The sequence below is a fragment of the Pieris rapae genome, chromosome 11 (genome assembly GCF_905147795.1).
Source record: "Pieris rapae chromosome 11, ilPieRapa1.1, whole genome shotgun sequence".
Classification (NCBI taxonomy): Eukaryota; Metazoa; Arthropoda; class Insecta; order Lepidoptera; family Pieridae; genus Pieris; species Pieris rapae.
In genome coordinates, this window is record NC_059519.1 from 9854202 (window position 1) to 9869925 (window position 15724).

At 34.3% G+C, this 15724-nt stretch overlaps 1 protein-coding gene across 5 annotated transcripts in view; it reads left to right on the forward strand.

Moving 5' to 3' along the window:
- Nucleotides 1–15724, forward strand: part of LOC111001315 (homeobox protein homothorax) — a 216801-nt gene that overhangs the window by 119290 nt on the left and 81787 nt on the right. The window lies entirely within an intron of this gene.

Sequence of the window (15724 nt, forward strand, 5' to 3'; positions counted from 1 at the left end):
CCCTATCGTGCTAATTTTGATTAAATTACCGTAACTTCAAAAGTTTTAAACAAAAAATCTTGAAACATCTCAATACAAAGCACTTGGCTGTCAAATAAATATGACATCAATACACCAGCGCCATCTATCGGCTCATTCATAACAATCAACTGTAACTGATACCGCATTCTACAATCGACCCTAAAGATATATAGATAGAGATACAATTAGAATAACATTGAACTGCACTTGCCATGCTACAACGTTAGTACAAGTAGATCATCCATCTCTCTCGCACTTGTGTGCTATTCGATTATACATCTCGCTTATAATATAATACGTCAGTAACAGTGCCCGTTTCCATTACACTAAATCAATTACCGGACGTTGCTCACTTGACCGTACATCGATATGATACGGTCGATGTTTCGTGAAAAATTCAAGTAAATTTACTTTTTTTTGTTCTTATAAATACAGTATGTCTTCTTTCCTTTCCATATACAATACTAATGGTACTGTAAGCGTCCATAGTAATGACTTTTTTCTAAATCCGCTTACGAGATCGATCAAACGCACCGCGGTCCCAAACACACGACGTCAGATAAAAAATAATAAACTACCAAAATCAGAAATGGAATCGGAAGGAGCAGAGTCAATTTATATGGCTTCGTTACAATTCTGATTTTTATCTACGTCTTCAATGAACGCCGAAGACGGATTACCGTGGAGCTGCGTCACAGAACAGACAGAAAGGGACGGCAATAGGTTATCGATTCTGTCCTCAACAAGAAAGGATCGCCGGAGCGAGACCGCGCGATGCGTCTTTACGACGTGAGAAAGAGATAAAACAATTCCTTACGCGGCATAATGGAGACACATTCGAAATTGCACTTTACTCACTGATGTTACGGTCGCAACTGTCCCGTTATTATTACAACGATTGCGGAACCATCGAATATAATGTTATAACTTCATTGCGCGTTCGATGCGATTTTGTTTTTTGTTTCTTACGACTTAGAGTTGTTTTTGTTGTCGCCTTTTACGGGCATAGAGCTTTTTGGTTGTAATTTGCGGTTACTATGGTGACGCGCTTTGGAATGTTTAGGCTGAATCAAAGATGCTTGCTACTTTGATGATTTTCTCATAAATTACGATGTCATAAATGTAATTCATATCGTACTCAAATAGATAAAATAATTACTAAGTAGTTTAGTGTTCAGGGCATCGTAGTAATCATTTCTAGAGTGTTTTAATGATAATTAACTGGTCCTGTATAAAGTTTAATATCCTTATTAAATAACTATAAATATTTTACTGCCATTTTTAGCGAGAATTAAAGATGAACTTTTAGAGATTGTCGTAAAGTTATTTACCTCGTTAAAATGCGTGTGCTTTAAGCATAATATCATAACCCCATAGCCAAGTTAAACAGACTTGTCTATGGTTTACATTAGCCTGTATGATTTGCAAGACAGTGATAGCAATAATGCGATAGGTATGTAATTGCTCAATTTGTGTCACGACGTTCCTTTTTCAAAAAATCCAATGAGATCGATCGTTCGCCATGTCCGCAAATTAGAGCGGGAATCGGTGTTCGTTAGCGCATTCACCATTCCGTAACGTCTCAAGCGCCAACTTTCTTTCACCGAGAAATCGCATCTACGACCTGGGCATTGGCGTGTTTATGTCGTGAGTGTTTTAATCTCAATCTTCGTTCAAAAGCGCGCCGGTGCAAATGCATTTTAGCTAGCGGTCGCGCTCATTTCGCTTGCTTTTAAGTTCCAGGGTCGTGCGAAAATTGCATTCTTCGTGGCAATGGCCACTATAAGTGATATAGAAATACCTATACAACATCTAAAGCCTATCTATCTATTTATGTAGATACGAATTTTAAACCTGTTTCTACGGATAGAATGACTAGCCTTCTCTGATTACTTGTGATCAAGATAAGGAATGGTTTAAGATGGTTATCAGTTTAAACTTTATTCGCAGTTTTAACTTAAAGATGTACTTATAAACATATAAAAACTAACGATCGTTAGGGTTTTTATAGATCTTCAACCTACATACATCTCAAAGCAATTTTCCTGTTAAAACCTTGCCTTTTGGTATCCGTCGGATACTGAACTAAATATTATTTTTATAATAAATAACTCAGTTGAGAAATATATAATTAATATGATCATTTTGAATGCCAAGTGCTTTAAAAATTCAAGATCAGACTTATAAAATACCCGTAGCAATAATTGTTCCGCCGGTTACCGAACCCGGTATATAAGCCACTAATCTCTGGCGATAGTCAAAGTACTAGGAACGCATAAAAAATAAGATTTATTTTTTAATAGGTTGAATACAAAAAAAAAAAAATTAATTTTAAATTTAGAACAAAATCCGACGCTTTATTCTATTGGTCCTCTAAACAAGTTTATAATGTTCATTTTGTTTAAAACAATGATAAGAACTAATTGATGGAACTTAACATGGATGCTGGTGGTCACTGCGTGAGAGTGCAATTTGTAGCTGACCTGACCTCAATGGAATGCGATTATATGCTAATAACTTTACGATTCTGTAAAACGTTTTAAAATGTTTCGTGAGATAAACGATGTTTCGTTTGTATTATATTATGTGATAGTAATTTAAGTGATGGTCTAGACTTCAGCGTGTCTCTTGTCCCTGAGGTCGCAGGTTCGATCCCCGGCTTTACATTTGATTGTGAATCATTTAACCTTCCGAGAACCAGAAAGTCGACGGCGTATGTAGATATGTCTGGCTCAGGACATTGATCACCACTCATGAAATAGATACAGAAATCTGATGCCTAGACTTAAAAAGGTTTTAGTGCGGATAAGTAGGTATAATTAGTTATATATCATACTTATAGGTACATACATATCTACTAAGATTGCAGAAGTCAGTTGTAGGTGTTGAATTTTATATAAAGAAGAAAGAAATAATATAAAGTAAAGTTGTGTAGGAGTCAGCGGGGCCAAAATGTAATTGATCAAACGTGTTTCTGTATTTAAAACATAGACTAAGTGCTAAGTGTTACGCCCACGCTAAAAGCATTATCGAAATCAATCTCGTTAACAATAACGCGAAACAAAAACATCGTAAAGGAATACGAGAAATGTAATCGACCCGTCGGGCCAAATAAAATAAAAACTCAATCAAAAATCTTAAAACATTCCGTATCATAACCGGAGCGGTGCGTCGACCCGGCCGCCATACGAGAAAAAAAACTAAAACTAACGCACTAAGTATCTTAAAGTACGCCTCGCGTCGGGTAGACCTTAGAGCTCGGTAGTTGGGTTGAAGTTAGCCCGGGGGTGAGGCGCGCGCGGGGTGGGCCGTGATGGATGGCCCAATCGGGCGGCGTGGCGGTCCCGCGCTAATCGCGCACTGCGCCCCGAGACTCGGACGCACACACACGTATTTCACACAAAAGCGCATCTTGATACCTACTGGAAAATCGATGGAAAACAGCCGCCCCTCAAACAAACATGAGTTACGTCGGGTCGATAGCTACCAACTGTTGTAAACAAGCGGGGAATTGGGGAAAAAAGCTTGCCACCCCGTGGGGCTATTAATGGCCACGTGACTAATTTTGTGAGCTGTCACCGGCAGGCGCACGTGGCTGTGGTCTGCTGCTGACCTTAAGCTTTGAAAAGTGGCTTCGCACCAGCGAAATACTCTTTGCTGACTTAAACGATTGTGTGCGTAGTCTTTATAGAATGAAAAATGTGTAATTATTAAACATTTACTCTGAAATCAACTGGAAACAATAACTAAAGTTAATATATAGAATAACACGACCTGAATTTCTAATTTGATCTTTAAATTTGACTAAACAGATTGGGTCATTAAATATTCTGTGGTACACAAGAACCATAGAGTAGAGACATTTTACTGAAGCGATTGCGCTGAATTTGTTTAATTAATTACTAAACGTTTGTTTAATTAATTAACTAGCCGTTAAAGTCGTATTATATTAGAGTTATTAAGTATTTATCTGTTGGACGCAAAAGAAAAATGAACCATAGATATCTCTCTTCGTTCTTGCACAGATTATGAACGACCATAGTCAATTTAAGCACATTCCACGCATAATCTATGGCATTTGATTTTCAACATATTTATGAAATTACTATAATTTTGTGGGTTAAACTTAGAGCTGTCAAAATTGACGTCGGTATATCATGAGTGACCCTTTTTTGTTGCTCTAATAATTTCGTTAAGGGCTTTTTAAAATGTTTGGAATAGCTGCCGGTACTTAATAGTATGAATCGGTTTTATTGGAATTTAAATGGGAACTAAATTGATCATACAATTTGGAAGGAATTTTAAGTATAATTTGAATAATGGATCTATGTGTTCGTTTAAGCTTAGCTCGGCAAACTTTGTTTTTATCTTTAAAAAAATAACTTAGGCCATTCTTATCACTTATGGATATAACAAATATCATCTCTTTATGTGACATACACACTGACAGAAAGAGGTAAATCCGTTTCGGAGTTTTGCTTACAAACAAACGTTTGATACTTTGAAAACATTATTTATTTCGAGTTGGTTAACTTCTTTGCCAACTAAATTTTATATATTATTATTATTCTTTTTATATACAGTTCTCATTGATATTCCTCAGCAATCAGCCTGGCACTAGAACAACCCTTGAAGGCCAAGACAGGCTTCTAAAATACTAAAAAGCACAAAACATCTAAAACTATCAAACGCTCGAAAGGATTTATCATTCTCGTTATTCATATCTCAACAAAGAGGAATAAATTATGCGCCCCAAAAATATCTAAATCCTAATCCATTTGCCTCGGCCGTCCCCGAATCCGATTTTAAAATATGAAAAGAAAAAACGGACTGAGTTAAAAATAAAAAAACCCACGCCTCGAGGAACGGAAAAAAGTTAAAATGATCGCGGGCTTTTTTCTTTTTCATTATTCTGGGATTAGAGATACTGTCTCTTGATTTATACTTTTTGGGTGGTAATTAATTGGTCTATGGTGTTACTGCTATGTGTTTGAAGTCTCACTATTGTGCGCAATTAACAATACCTCAAATGGAAAGCGTAAGGAAATTTAAAATAGATACAGAAATGTGTCTGCCTTAAGTGGAACTAGTATGACACACAATTGTTATGGCTTTTGTATAATATAGTAAATAATAATAAAATTGTAATTAGTAATGTTTAAATGATTACGAGATTGAGTTTGGAAAATAGCAACATTAAATTCTATTAATTTCCTCTTCGCTCAATTTCACTACTTCCGATGTTTAACAATTATAATAGACTGGCAACATTTACATTTGACATTGACGTAGGGCACACACACGTGCGCTGTCAATATTCTTTGTCACATTTTTGCATCAGAAACCGCTTCGCGATTTAAAATACTATAGCGGATATAAAATGGCGAATTTATTAATATGATTTCTTATACAGGTCCTTATTAAATAAACTTTGAATCGAAAGTTATATCCCGCGCGGGCTCACGGCCGCTCGGTCACAATAAAAACAGGGATTTGACAAGATTAAAATTGTATTTCAAGTCTTTGACGTGTATCTTATTGCTTTTTCGCTACGGTGTTGCCCCCATCTTTACTTTTTATTGCTCAAACCTATCGGTGTATATTTAAAATCAACGTTGCCAACAATGAAAACGAATTTATTTTATGCAAATTAGCCACATTAATTATGAGACCTCTTACCGTAAGCTATTCGGATGACGTTTAATTTTTTACCGCCGTACAAAATGATGTGTCAGTAATTTTGAATATTTAAACTTACGGAAAAAGGTTTTAATGAAGCGAATAATTTTTGAGATAAAATGTTAAAATGAAGGTTTTATGTTTTTATGATGTTAATACGTCAATAAAGGTACCTACTTATCCACTGTAATTTTAGCGGAGAATTTCGTAAGAATATCTTAATTTCATGTTGTAACCACTTAAGTGGAGCTTAAAATACGTAATTTGCACATTTATTTTGGATAAGATAACGTCTTACAATAGTTGCTTAATTTGTAAGTAATTATTCATTCATCACAATGTAAATAAGCTAAAAACACGGCTCAACCGGCGTAAGATAAACGTTTTACTCAGATACAACTTTCCCATTATCTTTATGTGAATTTAACAACACAATGAACATTTTAAGTCCCTATAATTTTTATTGTCTTCCAACCTTTCCCACATTTCGGGACAATCAGCAGTCTGGCAACACAGAACTGAGCGATCACGGCCGCCATTACGGGAGATTACCTCTAATGTAATGTGTAGGTGATTTGAAATAATCACGCGGATTACCCTGGCCTGCTATTTAATCAATATACAAGTATTACATAAATGATAATATGAGCGCCATTGACAAATGAGGTTGTGTTTTTGGCGCCATACGGCTTATTATAATTCTGTAAACACAAACGAAACAATAGTATAGCTAATAGAGTCGTATTTCACATGACTCCTGATTTATGACTCTATAAAAGTATTGGTAGGCCACTGAATTTATTATTTTTGTCTATTGCCTAGGTGAATTGTTACTTTGTTTATTTTTACTCGTAAATTATATTTAAGAGACCTCGTATTGAAACGTGTAATTAACTCTGACCGCTAAACCTTGCAAAACTCCCATAGGTTATAAAAATGACACGTTCAAATTGCCGCCAAAACCTCAGAGTACAACGTGTGACAGGCTGGTTAGAAAAAAAATTAAATGCGCTAACGAGAACTAGTAAAATATGTTTAAGTTGTGGTTAAACTTATACCGTGTGGTTATTATCTGTGGCCGCGGGAAAAATCTATTTTAGAGGCTTGTATTTTAAAATTACCCGCCTCGAGCTCAGCGGAATTATAAAACGAATTGAATTAATTCGAAACTTAATCGATTTCCAATGTCAGGTACCGCTACTTGCCGACAGATGGCGTTGTAATTAGGCTTCATGTAATGGGCCCGTCTGAAATATCTTAGCGGTGGTTTTATTGTATTTTATTTTTGTTGGCAACAAGGTAATTTAATTTAAATAAATTAAAAATAAACGAAGACAACAAAACAAATTTGTTAGTTACATACTTTTATTTAAAATATATATTTTCTACAAAGAAATAAGCTAATTATGTCGTGACAACTAATCTCCCTTATAAATAAATAACAATTAATTAATTTCCTAGTTACATTTGATATAAAAATATACACGGAAATAACACAAAGGAACCCGAAAAGCATAACAATATAGCTGCTTATACATTCCATACTCCGGAGTCGTAATTGAACATCGTATGCAAATGCGGCGCGCGCTCGCCATCTCTTTAATATTTATAGTACCTTGGTACTTTCATATAGAGCAGGTGGCCTATTTGTATTTTTATTAAATTGTGTTTGACTGCGGTTTTTACTTGTACAAAAAAAAAACTGTCTAAAAGATGCAGATTTATTTAACAAAAAAACAATGTATCTAAATAAGCTCAAAGATAAAAACATTTCCGTATTAGGTTCATATTTGAAGTTAAAGTAAACATTTTGGAATGAACGAAAGTAATTAAAAGATGAACTCAAAACAAGAAACTAAAGATAAAGATCGCATCAACAATGACACAGTTATTTTGGTCAATGTCACCACATAAATCACGTTGATTCCACATAAATTTACATTTTAACGCTCCCGACGTCGTTTAGGAGAAAATAACTATAAATACGGTACAATTATCAGAGCGGAGTTAATTTTATATATATAAATAATATTCAAGTGAAATAATATCTTAATTATTATATCTTATCGTGTTAATTCCATTAAGCTTTGTCTAGAACTTCAGAGACTGCACTCTATAACTAGAAAAGTTATTTATAGTCTATCAGTATTTATTAGTAACAATTATAGTTTAAAATTCCGAAGGTATACTACGAATTATTGTGGAATTAATTCCATACAATTACTATACAGTATTTAAAATCGCCAACCCGAAATAAATTCTTAAAGACTACTTTAAAATTAAGTTACAGCATACCACATATATTCATGCATCCCTGTGACATATGCGCCAAAGACAGTGACATTTTCCAAAAACCTTGCCATATTAGAATTCTATTTAGTTATTCAAAATTAGAATGTTGCCAGTTGAAACGCGTTTGTCACCGGTTCTATATTTAAATGGAGATGACTTCGCGTAACGAGGTGGGCGTACTGGCCGTTTCGGTTGTGCTTTTTTGCTTGTCATTTTATTATAAATATAATACGTCTGAATAGATGGTAAGTTAATGTGTTTTGATACGTGAATATTTTAATATTCACGTATCATACACTTATATAAAACTGTCTATAACAGTGGAGAATCGTAGTATTAGGGATATCGTTTGCGTTTGGGATTTTTAAGAATCAGGTTGATTGCCTCAAACTTTTAACTTTAAATTCCGTTCACCCTCCAGATACCCTAGCCACCATCATCTCGTCCTTACAGAAGATCGCGTTTCGGCCAAAACTCAAAATAAACCAGCTAGGTATGGATATCCATAGTTGCTTCCACACTTTGAAATCTTCATTTAAAAAAATATTTTTGTATTAATGTTTTTTGCCGAGCGTAGGAAAGTATTTAAAAAACTCGTCGATGATAAGTACATATATGTGGGGAATAACGGTATCAAATACAGAGTATAGAAACTTTGTAGGAGAGCAAAGGTTTTATATGACAAAAAGCATATATATCGCATTTGTCCCGCTAAACACCGGCTTATTATAAATTATCGCATCTAACGGACCGGCTTATTCGCGTTAACATCACGAGGTTCGCGTACCATAAATTAAGTCTTAATTAAGGTTCACATGGCATTTAAAATAGTACAGAAATTATTATTTGGCTAAATAGTTTTAACACTTGAGCATAGTTCGGAGTTCTGTATGTGACATAAGTATATTACTGACTTGTGAAATATTTTTTGGTGACTACGCTTATTATATAAAAACTAAATATAGGTAGGTACATATGTCAGAAGTGAAACTTCTTTGTAAATTAGTTAATACTGAGGAAAAAGCCCTAATAGATGATGTACCAGTATATGATTACTCCATGCATTTGAATATCTATAGTCACACTGTTCATTGATCCACTGCGCCACTGATTCATTTTTTATTTATATATTAAAGGCGATACACATAACTGAAATATATCTTGTCCATTCATGTCTAATTTTACTGTAAAAGCAAACCTCTATAATATTATTTCGAGCTGCATAGGCGTAAATTTCGGCCCTGTCACGCGTCCCGCCTAATTACGTGACAAATATAATCACGTATTTATGTCCAAGACGCGACATCAATCCCGCTAATCCAGCTTATTTGCAAAACTGCATTCAGTTATTTCAGTTCGAATAAATAATTGCAAAATGGCGGGCGTTTATGACGCGCGGCCTGACAGTAATATTTGTGTACTTGCTGATTTATTCTGCGATGCGTGCCCTCTATCGTAAAATGGCTGTTTTATGATCACAGATAATGACTGCTCAATTAAAGAACTATTTTAAATTAATGACAATATGAATGAAGGTTGACATTAGGTGCTGTGTTGCCAGGTTACAGTATAGTTCATAAATTAAACACATAGATGACTTTAAGTAAACACTCAGCTTATTATTTATTAAAAATTCTTGACAGAAGTGTGATGGTGTAACGCGGGAATCTCAACATTAGGTACGATGCTCTTAAAATTTTGGCAGGCACGTCCTCTTAAGTTTGTCGCGATACGATTTCCTCAATGTATTGTTGCCAAATACCTATTTCCCGTATCTTGTGGAATGCTTAAATATCTACAATTGACAGGCCCCGTAAAGTGCTCGACGGAGATTGCCAAAATTTGTTATTTGCTGCACAGTTCCTTGTAATTGTGTTGTTTATTTATTGCTGTCAACACATTTGGTTAACCTATGTTTATCATTCCATTAAAGATATGCTTTTCTTTTTATACTAATTGTTAGATGACTTATTTGTTTTCTTTGCAAATATGACCAAAAGTTAAAGGGAGAGAATTAAACGGCCTTTTGTAAATTTAATTTTTATAATATTGTTTTATATAAATTGGATACACTTACTTGCAAATTTCTAAATCTGAAAGTGACCATAGAAAAAATCGGAAACACTTACATGCAAAGCGCAACACATTCGAAGATTAACGGCACTATAATGGTTTTAATAACGCGTGTTAGTATTCTCTAAGCGCTTAGTTCAATCACGTCTGCACTCAAATAACAATTAGACGCAGGTCTCGCGCAGTCGACGCCAGAATATCTATTGTTTATAACCAGAACTGTGATTTGAATAACAGACAAAACAACTTTTTGATAAAGCTATTGTTAAAATCTGTATTTATTACAATTTATAATAGAGAAAAAAAATTGCAGAATCAGTATATAAAAAACTATTTGACTTGCTGCTGTAGAAAAATATCTTATTCAATCAATAATGAATTAATAAAAATGTATGATTTTGTATGCTATACATATTTTTTAATTTGTGACACCAAATAATTATAAACATTTTAAAAAGTATAATTATACGCGCACGCATAGTTTTTTGTCGTAATTATTGTAACAATGCGTGGCGATTATTAAATTACTTACAACTTGAGAAGTTTATTAAATAATATAGCGGCGAATTCTTTATTCCGATTATTTTTAATAAAATACAACTAATCAAATCATATTATTACAAGAATTTTAAACTGAAGATTAGCAATTGTTATTATAATCTTGACAATTAACATTTTTTGTCATATTGCATTAACCTTGACGTGACTGATTGGTGTTTAGGTTGCCATAATTAAAAATCTTGTTTTATACACGATTAAAAATACATTTTTGATTGTATCGATTCGCCGTACTCTCATATCGAGCGATCGAAGTCGATGACATTTCGCTTCTTTTTTGTTTCTTTAACCAAAGCCTGCTCATAATATTAAATACATATATATACTTATGTTATGTATATATACATTACAATAGTAAGGTGTAATGTATACTTTTCTTATGTGTTATATACATAACAAAAGTCGAAATGTGATTAAAAACATGGAATTAATCACACAACAAGTGTATAAAGTTACGTGTACCAGGATCTCATGAGACGGCCGGTGTTCATAAATACGTAGGCCGCACACGGCGCTGGATTAATGTTCTCCCGGTCCTGACCGGTTAGTGCTACTAGGCGTAGGCGCATCATTTTATACGGCTGAAAGAAATATAATATAATCGAGCTTTTCGTAATTTTTGATATATTAACATATAACTGTTGCTAATACTATCCGGATATTAGTCATTTATAGACGTAAAGGCTATATTAAGGCTAAAGACAAATCGTAGAACTTGTATGATTGCTATAATCGTTAAATAAAGGTATCAAATCAAATACTATTAAAATAAGATTATTTAAAGAACAACACTTTTTTAACGGATTGAAGTTATGTATTATTGTAAACTTATAGTTATTTAAACATAATTTTAAATTGATCCCTCATTTCACATGCTTTACAGCGTGAGTGGTCACGGTGACTGGTGGAAAAGGTGTTGAATGTCAAAAAAGTATCAAAGCTGTAGAAAATGTTGTATTATCTGTATTTATTTCACCGGAGTTGGTATCGATTAAAAGTGAAGGCTTTCTGCAGAAAACAAGATTATTTCCATGTTAGCCTATGAATTTCAGCCCACCCTTTATTATTTCAGAGATTACCCGCTTTCAAAATTTTTTGGTATGAGATGATTGCTTATGCGTGTATATATAATGTAGAATAAAACTATTTTCATTAAAATGAATAAGATTTCGCGTTACTTGTTGTTGTTCGCCCCCCGCTGGGTCTGCATAAAATTTTATAGAGCTTAACGAGGCAAAGATACATCGACCTGCGATTTCTATTATTAAACGCTTTGTTATGGCCCTCCTAACGTGGACTGGTTCTCTTTGTAGAAAAATATTCGTAAAATAGTATTTTTATACAAACAGCTTGACTCTAAAGTTGTGTTGAAAAACAGCTTATGAAACAGAAAAATACTGATATTAAACAAAACACAATTTTAAATTAAAAAGAAAATCTAAATAGTTACTCCTATGGTAAAGAAAATATGTGTGTGTTGACATCGTGGGCTAAGTGAGAAGATAGAAACTATTGAGTTAGTGTTAGTGCACGTTAAGTCTAAAGTGTTAAGTGTAAGTAAGTGAAGAAATAGTACATGAGAACAGAGTCTGCCCCGTACTCAATAGTTTGTATTTTAAATACTTTGTATTTGAAAATGTAAGTGCGTGCTCCTATGTCACCATGCCTACCGATAGAGGAAAAATCTTTGTTATTTTTTTGTTTATTATTATTATATTAATTAACTCTTAATTATGTATCGATGTCATTTGGAACATAGTGTAATGTTTGCAGCTCCTTACAAACATTTAGTTTAACAAAAAGCTTAGCGATTAAAATAATGGCGGAGAGTTTATTAAAATACAAGCTGACCCGGCGAACTTTGTTCCGCCTTAATGGCAATAAATAAGCAGTTTGTTTTTTTTTATTGGAAAAATACAAAAAAATTAAATACCTACATTAATCATTCATTATTATTTCTGTATTTTAGTACATAGGTTGCTCTTCACTTAAGTACCTTGTGATACACGACATTTTTTGTTTTCAGCAAACAACGCTGATGGTCTTCCGACCCGTGAACATGCCACGTATAATAATTGACCATGAGAAAAACATGAATGTTCTAGATTTAAATCACAAACTTTTAAGGATTGGCCTTGTGATTTGTTGATGGTCATGGCAAATGCATGACGTATCGGAAATTGAAGTCTTTTAAATTCAAACGGCATATCGGTTGGGATCATCGGGATCCTCGGAATAAGAACTTCCTCACCTGTGAATTTTCCTATCATTATCGTAGCGTAAATTACATTGTTCTTCAATTTTCTAACCACCAAACGCATACCGTTGCACAGTTTTGGTTGGTTTATGTTTCGAAGCATGATTACTACGGAGCCAACCTTTAGGCGTAAATTGTGCGGTGGTAGGTAAGCCAGGCACGTCCAAAGAGTTTAAAAATTCAATTGGATAGTTGGTGGCTTCATCTTCATTTGTGACGCAGTCAATAGATTTGAATGAATGCATTGTTCCAATGATCTTATTTTGAATTATGTAGTTCAGGTCATCTACATCTTTATTCTTAGCCGCTAAAATTGCTCGCTCACTCAACCATTTATTATTTTTGTAGTTAGAAATAATGTTTGGAAACACAATTGTTGATAAGTTCGTCTTTTGATTCCATTCATCGACAGGTACTTGACCATTACCGATAGTCAGCAATTGCTCCGAGAAATCTTCAGCAGATATATCATTAAGCAATGTAACTCTCATGTTTGTTGTCAGCTGCAGTTTCTTCACATAGCGCCATAGATTTGACGATTTGAGGCAAGTGTTTATTTCGTCAACAGCCGTAGATCTTGGAATTACTGGCAGTATTTGGCGGAAATCGCCAGACAGTAAAATCATTGCTCCTCCAAAACATCTTGAGTCATTGCGTAAATCTTTTAATGTTCGGTTAAGTGCTTCTAATGCACGTTTATGCGCCATTGTGCATTCGTCCCAGATGATGATTTTCGATGCCGCTAAAACTTTTGCCATTGCTGAGTGTTTTGCAATATTACACGTTGGTTCTTCAATAGTTTGAAGATTTAACGGTAATTTTAATTCTGAATGAGCCGTACGGCATCCTTCTAACAATGTGGCTGCTATTTCAGAAGAAGCAACTGCAACCGCTATGTTGGATCTCGCCCGAACAGTTGCTAAAACTAATGACATGAGGAATGTCTTGCCAGTTCCACCAAGGGCATCTAGGAAATATAAACCACCATTTTTTTCATCGTTTGCCTTCATTAAAGTATCATAAACTTCCTTTTGTTGGTAATTCAACAGGGTTACATTAGTTTGAACTTCTAAATCTAATTCCTGGTGATCATATTCACGTTCCCGTTCCAATACTCGATTAAATGCGTCTTTCGACAACAACAACAAATAGAAACATTCATCATTCTTTGGATGAACTGTATACATACGACCATACCGAGTTTTTTTTTTTAGTTTTTTCTTCACTGTTTATACGAATGGGCAATGGCACTATCATTACATTTAATTATTTATTTAATAGAAATATTTTGAATATTGATTTCTTACAAATATCAAATTGTCATATATACGTCATTACATAGCTGTCAATATACGTCAATTACATAGCTATCATTTGCGTTTTATTATTCTTTTTTGTTATACCACGTTTTATAGTGACTGACGTTTCATGTCAAGTCCCACGGGAACGCTGTCCAACGGGATAAAAAGTATCCTATGTCCGTCTCCTGGCTCTAAGCTACCTCCATTCCAATTTTCACCCAAATCTGTTCTTCCGTTCTTGAGTTATAAGTGGTGTAACTAACACGACTTTCTTTTATATATATAGATTGCCAGTTCATCTCTCTCAACATTACAAAATTCGGTTCATTAAAACACACGCGATCGGTTGGGTTAATTTTATATTAAGTATGTTTAATATGTCTGTATTGAAACATAAAAAATTACCCAACCAACCCTTAGTTTATTATCACCAAGAGTCACTTTTGATTTATATAAAGATAATATTAACCCTTCAAATACAGTAACAAGAGTCGACCGCGCGAAATGGGATGTATTAGAAAAATTTGCATTTTAATTATATGTCAAATTGGAATCAGGTTTCCGTAAGCGTCCCTTAATAGCATTCATATTAGAGCCTATGTTAAAAAAAAAGACTTGTTAGTAATGTAATAAAAACTTGCTTTAGGTATTCATCAAAAGTAAAATTTTTAGGGCCTCAAATTTCTGTATCTGTTCCATGATCATTTGTCAATCTAATAGTTAAGTGACGGCCTCCTGAGCCTGACACACGCCGTCAACTGTTCAGGTCTAAGGCAAGTTTTTGCCGCGCACCACCACTTTGTGGAACCAGCTGCCCATTAAACTATTTCTGAACCAATTCGACTTAAGGTTCTTCTAGAAAAGAGCGTACCAATTCTTAAACGGCAACGAACTCGCGAGCCCTCTGGCATTGAGAGTGTCCATGGGCGGCGGTATCACTCAACATCAGGTGAGCCTCCTGCCCGTTTGCTGTTCTATACAAAATATATATATCTATAGTCACGATGTTTTCCTTCACCGCTCGCGCGAATTAAATGCGCACATAGAAAAATCCATTGGTGCATAGCCGGAATCGAACCTATTACCTCGAGAATCGCACGCTAAAGCCACTAGGCCATCATTGCTTACGTCACTGTCAATACATATAAATAACACTAAGTATAGTTACACTTAATTAAAAACAAACACTTACTGAAATCCAATTAACAATTAATTATGGATTATCTCGGAAGTCACTTAAAGCATATTAAAGTATTCACTTAGCCATCAACTCTAAAATTGCGGAGATTTTTAAATACTTAAAACGCGCTCTTTGATAAGGCATTATCGGGGAGACAATTAGACCCAAAGTATTAAGATTATATTGACTTGTATTAGCTGAACTCATAATCAAGCTTTATTTAAAGATACAATATGCAACGGTGAAATAAATTAATCCTGAAGGAGGATTTTAGACGTGTACTAATTAGTTTCAATCTATTTTTAAAAGTCAAAGTTCATTTATTTCAATTAGACCGCCTAAAATGGCGGCTGTATATCTAAT